This window comes from Athene cunicularia, assembly GCF_003259725.1.
Source record: "Athene cunicularia isolate RWA chromosome 5 unlocalized genomic scaffold, athCun1 chr5_part4, whole genome shotgun sequence".
Lineage (NCBI taxonomy): Eukaryota > Metazoa > Chordata > Aves > Strigiformes > Strigidae > Athene > Athene cunicularia.
In genome coordinates, this window is record NW_020799104.1 from 34,720 (window position 1) to 45,253 (window position 10,534).

At 38.9% G+C, this 10,534-nt stretch overlaps 1 long non-coding RNA gene across 1 annotated transcript in view; it reads left to right on the top strand.

Moving 5' to 3' along the window:
• Positions 1-10,534, top strand: part of LOC113481384 — a 36,076-nt gene that overhangs the window by 13,426 nt on the left and 12,116 nt on the right. Inside the window, exon 2 of the long non-coding RNA XR_003398674.1 lies at positions 7,405-7,473. This is a non-coding gene — a long non-coding RNA (uncharacterized LOC113481384). The remainder of the gene's footprint in view (positions 1-7,404; positions 7,474-10,534) is intronic.

Consider the following 10,534-nt stretch of genomic DNA (forward strand, 5'->3'; position numbering starts at 1 on the left):
TGGTATATAAGCTCTGAAGGTCCAAAAGGGGAAAAAATCTTAGCTAGGTTGTGTCAATTAACAGTGTTCTCCCCGTGTTTAGTTTATCTGAGAAGAGTGACAGAGTGAAGTTTGAATTAATCTGCTTGAATCTTCTCTTTTGTTTGACTTTATACTCTGGCATCTGGCTGGGTCCCTGGACAGAGCACAGTAAGACCAACTTCAATACCATTCTTGTGAGAGACAAAACCTGAGCTGAAATATCTTACCTTAACCTATATGAAGTGGCCACTTCATACTACTTTGATCAGGAGTAAGTACTTGGACCCAGAACCATTGTTTACAGATAGGTCTGTAATTAATTGACCATGTGTGGATAAATATCGAGCACAAATTATCTTCATCTGTGCCCCTGCCTGGTTTCTGATCATTTTGACTATGATTGGGCAGCTGAAGAAGTCAAGGTTGCTATTAGCTACGACTGAAAGTCCTATACTATTTAGACAAATAATGTAAAACTTTTTATGAAATGTTCAGCTATTTATATTGAGGGACTGCAAAATCATATAGAACAGTAAGAAATGCTCATGGTAAAGACTGACAGGGCCTCATTTTTCATAAAAATCTGTAGGAGAGTTGGTGTAATTTTTATAAAGCACTTTAATTTTTTTAATTTTTTTTTTTTTGAGGGGAAAAAATCGAAGTCACACTCAGGATATTTCTGAAACCAGAGCAATTAATTTTCTTTTTATGGAAGTCTGTTAGATTTTGTTTCATTCCATTTAAATTGTTATGGCATGCTCAGCATTGCACTATTGGGAAGCCCCTCACTTGTTCAGTGCTTACAAATATGCCGTGATATTTGGGAATGGCTAGACTTAGTGTCCAGGAAAGGGATGGCTCTACCATATGTCCAAGTTTAGTTGGACACAGCTGGGTTTACAACCCATGAATATGCATTCTTGAGAACCTGAGGTGTAGTAGGGTTTTGGATGGTCCTCCTGAGGATAAAAATGGATGTTCTGGTCATCCTCTGTTAGTAGATGGTTTCTGGTTTTTTTTTTTTTTTTTTTTTTTTTTTTACCAGAGATTGTTATTTATTATGCTAGCTTGTTAAAAGAGGAGGAGAAATCAGGGGTATTTTATCTGTCACAAGCAGTTTAATTTAATATGATGAGTTGAACGTATGCCATTTGCCTAGGTGCCCTGAAATGTCAAATAAAATGTAGAAAGAAGTAAAATATATTATTGTCAGATTTGCGGTAGCAGAAATGGCATACCATCTCCCCCAGGCTACAGGTGGGTAAGGACCTTGGAAGCATGCAAAACTGGTCTAAGCACAAGAAAATAGAAGAGCTGTTTGGCAATAAGTTGTTTTCATAGCTGAAGCCCTTCAAAATGGCAGAGGGAAATAGAGCAAGCTCATCAGCTGTCTCCTTACAAGCCAAAATAAATGACAGGTACCAAGGTCATGATGCATTTTGAGACAATCAAAGTCCGCAGGATTTTTAGACATGCTGAACATTTCTTCCAACTGAGACAAGTGGTGTGTAGTTCCTTCCCGTTCTTCCACTAATAACTCATTCAGAAGGACTAAAGCTTTTGGATCAAAAAGGGTGGGGATCATGCCCTGCTTTTTAATTGTAGAAGGATACAGAATATATGGTAGAAAGGTAGGCACCAAATGGGGTGTGGTTAATTGATCAAGTCCAATAAATCTTCTATCAGTCAGATCACCGCTAGGAAAAGTTTTGTGTTTCTTTTTTTTTTTTTTTTTAAATCTTATAGTGATCAAGTGCTTGGTACCTGTGGTGCAGTCCCTTTTTCTGTTAGTAGGCAGTATATGTACTTCTGGGGTTTGTGTTCTACTATATCCAATGTCATTATATCCATTTGTGCAGTATTTATCAAATATTCTGAATCTGTGACCTCCATTGAATTCACCTCTCTGCCTGTTAGTGTCTTGAATTCTTCCCTTTTCAATAGTAGAGACTAAGACTCTGTAACCACTGTCTGAAAACTCCTTCACTTTTCCAGGGAGATGGGACTTGCTGCCAGCAAGCCAAGGTAGTTAGCAGCCTCCTGGCTACCCTGGATACTTGCAGGATCTTCTCAGCCCTCTGCTGTGAAAAATGGAGCTACTGCTGACAAACTTTATTTTTTCTAACACTGTGAATATTGTTATGTCCTTTTGCAACCCGTAGTATGAAAAATGCTTCTTTCGCAGAGGTGAAGTTCCCGTCTAGCGATGAATTCCCTAGCAGCACGGTTTTAGAAAGTGGCAGAAACCACATTTGTTGAACCTGGATGCGGTGAAGGTCTGTTGATAGTGGCAGAGGACCTACATAATTCCATGGCAGTGCAAAGTCCATATCTGGGTTACAGCCATCTTCATCTCATGTTCCTCTTCAGACACAATTATTCTTGGTAGGAGATATGGGCAATAGAGAGAGGTTTTAATGTTGGTATATTTGCTTTAAGGAAAAGATGAAAGTATTTTTTTTCCCTGTGTTGTGGGTATATGGTTTTAGATCTCTTCATCAGCAGGTCTTTAGTTAGAAGTTGGAGAAGACTGTACTGGAAATCTATGGGTTGGCATTACATTGGTTGTTTAAAACAGGGCTAGGTGACATTTACGATACCTGTGTTGTAATATTGACTGTATCTCTGTCAGCCCCCTTGTGCAAACAGGAAGATGCTGTTGGCTCCCAGGCACTTGTAGGGGTCCTCAATGTGACTGAAATGCTCTCCAGGGATCTCTGGCCCCAGCAGCGAGCCTGGGTACGGCTCTGCTCAACTTGGTCTCTCCTGTGTGAATGCCCCATTGAGTTAGGATCAGGGCACTGCTTAAGAGGTCAGAAAAAAAGTAAAGGCTAAAGTCTGGTGTATCTGAGACTGAACTAGAGCGAAAAAGAGGTGAAAAGTCAGTGACCCTAGGCTGTGCTCTGTACACCTGTCACAGACACTGTCTGACCTGTTCACATCTCTGTTCCTCAGTTTAACCTACCTGTCATGACAGTTCCTCTCCGCTACAATTATTATTAATAATGTGACTATTACATAGCATCAGGGGTTATGCCTGATGACTTCCAAAACAAATACATTAACGAATATTTGTTAATAGCTGCTCCTCTCCTTGTTTCCAGATGGGAAAAGGAGAGAGGATCAGGCTGTCCCTGTGGTAGCCTCTTGTACTGTGGCAGGACCTGTCAGGATAGGGCTGAACCCCAAGGAGAGGCTGCAGAGCCCTTCAAGACTACTGGCATGGCTCAGCAAGGTACCTCATGGGGTGCTTCAGGAATTCATATAACGTTAAGTATCTTGGAATGAACACCAACCCTCTTTCCATCATCTTTCCCGTGTAACTGTCTTCTGCCCCTCTGCCAGACTCGTAATATTTTGAAGGGGCTATTGTTAATACTTGCTGCGAGGCCTTAATATCCTTAATATCAGAAGACAAAAGACAAATAGCAATCATCACACAGCTAAAATTATCTGGCTAGTTTAATTAACACAAAAATGTACAGTAAATATTTATATAAAAGCCATGTAAAATACAGGACGGAATGCTCCAGAAGGAAATAATTTCTATAAGTGTGCACCAAGAGCAGCATTTAAGAGCAAATCTAAGTCATGAAACATCTTTAAAGGAACCATTTTGAAACAGGCCATTGTATTTCCCTGTAATTATTTCTCTCATTGGTAATTATTCACCAACATTAGTTGATGGATATTTAATGATTTCACGAGTGTCCTCTAAATTAAGCTTCATCATATCTTAAAGAAATTGGTACAATTCAAGGTCTTTGCCCTAAAAGCTAATGCAATGAAAGCTAGCGGTAGCCCAGCCTTTCTCCCAGGACGCTTATCAGTGAGGGAGATGAAACCGTGGTTGAAAGCCTGATGCAATATCTGTGTGATAGCTAACTCCCACCAAAACACTGTATCAACAGCTCCGTTGCAAACTGGGAAATTAGGGACAAAAAAGTTTTAGACATTGCAGTTGGAAAAGAGTGAATTTTGGCACCCACAAGGAATGTGGCTATGCTGGAACATAGATGTAGTGCGTTGGGAGTCTGTGAAAGTCAGTGTTGTGATCGTGGTTTCTGGTGAAGAGAGTTTTCTGTGACCCAGGTGATTGTGGTGGTCTGTCTGTTTGGCACTGAAGCACTTCAAGGTGCGGTTGACCTAGGCAAGCACATAACCCCACGGAACACAGGGCATGTATCTGTACACTTGAAATTAAGTGTGTGTGTAAGTCTCATGTTGAATTGGCCTTGGAAACATGAAAGATGTCTTCTGGGGAAAGGAGAGGAGAGGTGAAGGTAGAGAAGGAAGGCGGGAAGAAAGTCTTTGAGAGCACAGTTACTCCTCTCCTGTGTAGTGGCATCCAGGGAAAGAGAAAATGGGAACATGTGCTACATAGTGCTGCGGAAGCTGCTCGTGTCTAGATGTGATAATGTAAGTCAAATATATAGTACCACAGTCTACTCAGACAGAAAAGTGTGTGTCTGTGAAGCGAGTGGGTGCATGATCACAATGCAGTTCCCCATTTCTGCTCACGTTTCATATGGTGAAATGAAACAGTAAGGTAAATAAAACTGAGATGTGAGTATTCTCACAGGAGTTGCATACGTAAGCTTTTAAGAATTAACTTTTGGCATGTAAACAGGACAGTAATTCCTGTAAGCAGCTAGTGACAGTTTCTGCGTGTGCTTGTGGGACACAGAATTTCTAGGAAAGAAGTTGAAAAAATGAATGTTGCGTGGCTCCTATAAACCCTTAAGTCTTTCCATTAAGTCTCAATGTCTCCGAAACTCTTATGTCTACAAAGACAGAGACTGCAGTGCTTTGGTACCTAGAGGAGGATTCCAGTGTATGTATATGCACCCGCCTACACATACCTGTGAGTTCACAGCTGTGTTTTGGAGGCTGTGCCGTAGAGACAGGAAGGTAATACAGAAGGCAAGGTTTTGAAAATATAAATGGAAGCCATTTTAAAAAATCTGTTAATAGTTCTGGTTTCTGAAAGCATTGTGGTTTATCCTGGAAAGAATGAGGTTTTACACAAGTACATGCTTTGGCAACTTTGATTAACAAGGTCCTGGTGCAAGACAGTAACGGTTCTGTGTGGGTTGGAGCGTTTCCTATAGGTTGAGCTTGGCGCAAGTTGGAGAAAGAGTTATTTGCAATTGGTAGCAGGGAGATAAAGTGTTTCCCTCCCCATGCAAACCAGAGTGGATAGATACCCTCTAATTTCTGTGGTCTGTGTCAGGAAGGGCATTTATCGCTGATTTAAAAGTATACAGAAAGGTAAAATGCAGGGGCTGTTTTTTTCCCTTGAGTTTGCATAGGAAAATAATCGAAGGCAAACATTGTATGTTGTAAGGAATATATTGGTTTGCATATGGCATTACTTTGTTGCAGATTACAGACCCAGAGGCCTGATCCTGCTGTCAGGGAAGTTAATGGCACGTTTCCTATTGATTTCAGGGAAAGAAGGAGCAGACCACAACCTAAGACAGGTGAAAGCTGCTCCTTTAGAAAGATGCTGCTCATTACATTTTACGCCCAGAAATAATTTTTTCTTAGTGTCCTGGGAAAGAGATGGACATGAATTGTTCATATTATAGGTGTAATGAGGACTGTTTAAAAATGTAAATGCCTTCTTTAGCATTGCTGAACTGAAAATATAAAAGATTCTGCCAGTGCATGAAAGTGAAACTAGTTGAGAACAAAAGTGAAACCAACAGGCGACTTTCACTCCCCAGGCTGAATGAAATGCAGAAAAGTAAATCCTAAACAGGTGATGCTGAACAATAAATTTGAATTTAAAATTTTTCTTTACTTTTATTAGTGTAGGAAAGTGTTGCTAGTGATCTAGATAAAGATTTCCCCTAAGGTAGGCGTTTTGCCTTGATGGTATCTCTTTAAAAAGTCAGAATCAGTTAAAAATGTCCATTTTTTTCTTTATGATGCTAAGGGGCATCTCTACATGTTCTCCCCCTTTTTCTTTTTCATGCTTTGCATCACAGGCTTTCAAGTCATTTACACTTAGCATGCTGACAGGAGCATGTACAGGAGCAGGACAGGGCTCACCTTGCTTTGCAAAAGTATGAATGACTGTAATCAGCAAGTTCCTAGAGAAGGGGGGGGGGGAAAGTATTTAAAAAAATATATGAAAATGATGGTAGAATGCGTTTAATCTGTAAAACACTAAAAAATGAGAGACAGTGTAGCAAATGGAAGAGACAGACATTCAGTTCTTCCTGCCCGGTCTAATAGGATCAGCAGGAGACAAATGTACAGAAAAGTGGGCAAAGTCCAAACAAAGAAAGAGCAGAGGGTAAAAACAAGCATAGGGTGCCATGTAGAAAAAGAGAGAATGGGGGAAGGAAATGGTTTAGATAAGTTAACATTGTGCAAAATTCTTCCTTGGTTCACATTTGTCAATGTCTAGGAAATGGGGTGGAAAAATACATGTGCAACATCAGTCTGCTAGGATCCAAGCAGTATGAGGAGGGTAAAATATATGGAAGGAGAAGGGTAAAAGATGGAAGGAAAGATTTCAACACAGACTGATCCTTTTTTTTTTTTTAAGAAAAGGCAGTTTAGTCATATATACTACACCTACAGTCCTGAGGCTTTCTGACCATGACTTACATTGATAATGCCTATTAACTGACAAACTGAAACAAGGGGTTTTTTTTGGAAATGTAGTGCACTGTGAATTTGTACTCATTATCTTAACTTTTTTTTCCTCTCACATTTGTTTGAAAAAGCGTAGAGGGATAAAGGTCATAAAAAGGGTGTATAGGCAATGATTTGAGCTGGTATCTTCCTTGCAGGTAAAGGGAGGAAACAGAAGCCTCAAAACTACGGGCCTGTGTAAATTCTGCAGCATCACAAATAGGTACACAATAACACAAATCACAGAAAAATGGGTAAAGCAAACACCATATTTATCTGAGAGGGGATTCAGCTTTTAAAACAGGGGAGGGAAAAGTTGTCATGGGAAGGAATATCTCAGGACTCTGTCCCTCGTGTAAATGGCTTTAAAAAAAAAAATCAGATTTCAATATTTGTAAAATAAACTATTTTTTCCTTTTTAATATAAGATCATGCCAGTTGCAGATTAAATGTTGCTAATGAGATGGAGCATACAGCAGTATACAGGCCTCTAAGAACTGAAAAGCAGATCTGGAGAATCTGGTACTTCGATTGACCATTTAGGGAGCTAATTTTTGACACGTGTACCTGATTTATCAAAAATAATTTCAAGGGCTCTAATTAGAATGTAATAGGAGTTTTTAAGATGCTTTTCAGACCAAGAGATACAAAGCCTTGTGTGGGCCAGATAATCTGAATGTGCAGAAATGGGTCTAAGCATATAATAATTTTAATCTATTCTCTCCTAGGTTACAGGGAGCGCTGGGGAGCCCCTGTCCTGGACAGAAGGATGGCTGTCCAAGGGGACCGAGCGTCACTTCTCAGGTAATGGGCTGTCACTGACAGCTTTTCACATAGACAGCAAAAAACTTTCCTGTTTGGATTAAATAATACCTGACCTTTTGGCCTTTTCGGTTTGGGAGTTTATTGCTGTTTCAGACAAGCAGTAATATTTTTGTTTTATTTTGAGAGAGGTGAGGAGGCAAAGTGTTGTGAGGGAGGGAAGTTAATGCCAAGTCTTTCTGAAGTCCAGTTGGTTGCAGGAGAATAGCAGTGCTGACAGTGGTATACTGGATTTTCCCATTAAAAGATGCAAATGATAGGATGTTATAGAAAGATAGATGTATCTGTGAGCTGTGGTGTGTGTTTCAGTTCATCTCATATTAGAACAGCAGATAATTTGGAAGTGGATGCTGTAATTTATGGTTGGTTAAAGACAGGGCTAAAAAAATCAGTTCCTTCTAATTGTATGTGGCTTTATTGTATTGACAAATATATTTGATGTGGTAGCAATTAAAAATAGTCTCCTTTGATTAAGTTGAAGGAATGATACTTGTTTTTAAAGCATGCTGGTTAATTAAGCGAGAGTCAGTAAGTGGCATAAAGCTATAGATAGGATGCTTTTTGGGAAAATGCGATTCCTTGAGGTCAAATGAGTCAATAAGTAAAATTTTCTGATCAGGAAAGAGGCTGTATTTCTGAGATACTTTATACTTTATGTAAGCTTATTATACACCAATAGACAGAGGAGCTGTGTTAAAGTGTTGGACTTGCTGCTGTGTTATGGTACATCACTTGTTCTTTCTGTTTTGAATTGTTGATTCAACTCTGATAATTTAGACAAGAGAGAAATATAAATTCCATTTACCAAATGGGATGTTTGTAGCATTTTAAAAAGAGAGAAATTAAAAATGGTTAGAAGTCTCTAAAATCTGTAATGTTGTTCTGTAGCCTTTTAAAAGGCAAAAAATCCAAATAATATTATTTCCACTGGCAAAATAATATACAATATCTAAAACCAATATAAACAGCTGTTAGAAGGGCTTTGAAAAAAAAACAATATGTGAAGATAGGTAGCTAGGATTTTGCAGTATTTTTCTTCCCCTAGTCTCCCTCCCTTTTGGCAAGGAAAATTGAAAGATTTCTTTTAAATATAAAAGGAATAAACAAATAAAATTGGAATGAAACATTATGCTTCATATTTGCTGAAATTTGTTTTCTTATAAGTATTTTATTTTTTAAATGTAAGCGCTGTGAAATAGTTGAGATCTCAAAGTTTGTGAGGAGAAAATGTTTCAGCATCTTTGTTCATACCTGAGGAATCCATTTTAGAAGTCCTTTTTCCCTGTTTGCAAAATACATTTTTATTAGATCTATGTATTTGGGTTAAGACTTACTTAAAATTACTTAATTAGGTTATACTGAAATTCTAAGTGATTTAAAAAGAAGGATTATGGTAATATGACAAAACATAACACTATTTTCATTGAAATCCTTAAATAAAGCCCTTTTAACATGCCAATTTTAAAAATCTATAAATTTGGGGTGTTAAAATAGTACAAAATATAAAGAGGCCAAACTCATAATGGCATGTATAATCCTGTACCAGTGAGCAGGGATTTTGTAGGTACGTCTGGAACATGGGAGGAGGTCATTTACACCTTCAGTTTGTTTCTGAGCATTTCTCTTGCTGTGTTGTCCTTTTTAAGACTTTGTTATATATATGTAAAATACTTCTAAAATGTTTGTGGTTGATTTATAAAGAAAAAATGTAGAGAAATAGGTAATAGTGTAGGTGCGCTAAGCTAGATGGCAATTGATTGTGTTTTCCCAGGAAATTCTGAAAAATATACCAAAGTAAAAATTGCCACAGTAAGGAATAAATTCTAAATAATTGTATTTGTGCAGTTTGGAATAGCATGGCTGTGAATTGTCTTTAAAAACCTCCTGTAAGTGTCTGAAAAACAGTACAACATAAAAAGGCTTTCCAATTGTGTTTTCTCTAGATAAAGCTATTGGCTTGTAGGCTGTTTTAAAGGACGAGGTATTAAAAAAATAAACTTTAAAAAAAGAACTGTATATGTGCTTTTCTTATCGATATTTTTTTTAAAGGAAAACGTATATGTGTTTCCTTCCTCTGTGTTGTTTCTGGTCTGAAATGAATAATAAATTTTTAGTGATTTATTTTTTTTAAAGAGGTATTTGTATGAAAAATCTGGCAGTAGGTTTGTTTTACTTCGTATTTTAATTTTGGAGAAATAGCAGAATGTTTCTGGATATTTGCATTTCTTTCAGAGGTTGGAGCATAAGCCAGATTTCTGTGTAGTCTGTCAGGCAGTTACACGTCTGAGCATGTTACAGTTTGTAGCACTACAAATTAAAGCCATTTGACTTGTATGTGCTGTACAAGGCTTTCATAAAAAATACTGCAAATGAAATAAATGTATAGGGGGTGAGCTCAGCGTGGGCGCAGGTGCTGAGCTGCGGAGGGGGGCCGGGTGAGACCCAGTGGATTTTCCTCTGAGGTGCTGCTGCTGCTGCAGGAACTTATGCTGCTCTCTGCCCCCGTCCCTCACTCACTTTAGAAATGGATTGTGACTCTCTGGGATTTTGGTTTTTTTTTTTTTAGTTTGTAGCGGGTTAGTGGTGTGCACATCGTTTGGTACTTATTTTAAGAGAGGAGCTGGCAGAGAGTGCTGCGTTCGTCATACGTGTGCTGAGCCCCTGTACGAAGGGTGTATGGGGAGGAGGACAAAACAAGACAGCGTGACTGAGTTTTTTCACGTTACTTTCAGTGCTAGAGTAACCCAGCATTTCCTGGTAACTTTGTCCCAAAGTTTTTGGGGGGTTGTAAGGCTATTTTTGACTTAATTTACTTATTACCATTTGTCTTTTGAAACGAAAATTAAAAAACCCCAAAGAGTTGGAAGGTTTTTTCACCTGCTTTTTGTTAAGTGGCAGGAAGAGGTTAATTAACACCAACGCCGCCAGTAACAACCGGCAGGAGCCGGCACCAGAAACCTCACTGCAGGAGTACAGAAACTGCCACAGCATCCGCGGGCCGGGCCGCTCGGGGAGAGCAGCAGCACCGCCGCTGGGCCGGGCC